Source organism: Egretta garzetta, unplaced genomic scaffold (genome assembly GCF_000687185.1).
Source record: "Egretta garzetta isolate BGI_Z169 unplaced genomic scaffold, ASM68718v1 scaffold60, whole genome shotgun sequence".
NCBI lineage: Eukaryota > Metazoa > Chordata > Aves > Pelecaniformes > Ardeidae > Egretta > Egretta garzetta.
Window position 1 is genome coordinate 3162230 of NW_009258269.1, and position 1333 is coordinate 3163562.

Consider the following 1333-nt stretch of genomic DNA (forward strand, 5'->3'; position numbering starts at 1 on the left):
TGTAGCCCCGAGGGGATCAGTGCACAAAGCCTGGCAGCTCTGAATGCGCCCTGTGTTGTCTGCGCAGACCAAATGCTTCATCCCCGCTCCCTGTCCGACCGACATGGGAGAGCAGCTCTCGGGCAGCTCTCATGCAACCCAGCAGCAGGGACCAGAGACCACCCCGAGGGGCTGACCCGTTAGCAGCACCCACACACCAGGGTCCAGCACCAGTGAATGCCCATCCTGCACAGGGGGCGTCTTGCCTGGGTGTCCAGCAGACCTGGACAGGGAAGGGAGATGGTCCATGGCTCTGGAGGCTGTCGGTTCCTTCCCAGCCAGGCTCTGCACGTGGTCTGCGTGCACCAGACAGGGCAGAAGCGCTGCCCGAGCCCTCTCCTGTGCACAGCCCACGTTCCTCTTGCTTTCCTGCTTTTGGGAGTGAGGAACAGACCCATGAGGATGGCTCCTGCCCGCTGCGCCGCTGGTGAACGGGACGCTGCGTGGGGCTGCGGCTGGGGAGCAGGGGGAGGCAGCCCTGGCAAGGAGAGGTGAGGGGTAGCTTCAGGGATGCTCCAGGGCATGAAGAGGGGGGGAGAGGGGTGCTGGGTTTGTCACAGTTATTTAGCAGTGTCTCCAAAAGGCTTTTAAATCCTGCGTGGGAGCCTACAGCTTGTCTCCTCTGCACAGTTTCATGCTAGGGCGACAGCCTGAAAGGTTTTCAGTCCTGAAGGAGTTAACTTCTCATTCTCTGCAGTCTGGGCAGTAATTCAGCTGCTGCTTTATATTCCTGAGCGGGTCCCCTCCCTTCTGCCATCCCCTCCCAATCATAAAAATACATCTTCCGAGGCACTGAAGGCAGGAGCCTGTGCAGGCAGAATCCTGAAGAAGGCTCCTTGCACCCTTCCACGCCTGCCCCGGTGCCAGTCATCGCTCGGCAGCTGCTCTAATTTGGGGCCACCAGCTTGAGCCCAGTGTCGTGAGCTGGATGAGCTCAGGCCTTAAGCTAAAAAGGCTTCTTAAGGGTAGGGGCTGTCTGGGCCTCGTTGCCAGCGCTCGGCTGCGTCTGGAAGGCAAGGCCGGCCTTATGGATAAGGCCAAGGCATGGAGCATGGGGGGATTTGGGGGGGGCTGTAATCAAGGGCTGGGTCCTGCCCTGGGGTCACAACAACCCCCCACAGCACTACAGGCGTGGGGCAGAGGGGCTGGAAAGCTGCCCGGAGGAAAAGGCCTTGGGGGGGTTGGTCAACAGGCGGCTGAACAGGAGCCAGCAGGGTGCCCAGGTGGCCAAGAGGGCCAGCGCCATCCTGGCTTGTATCAGGAGGGGTGTGGCCAGCAGGGGCAGGGCCGGGAC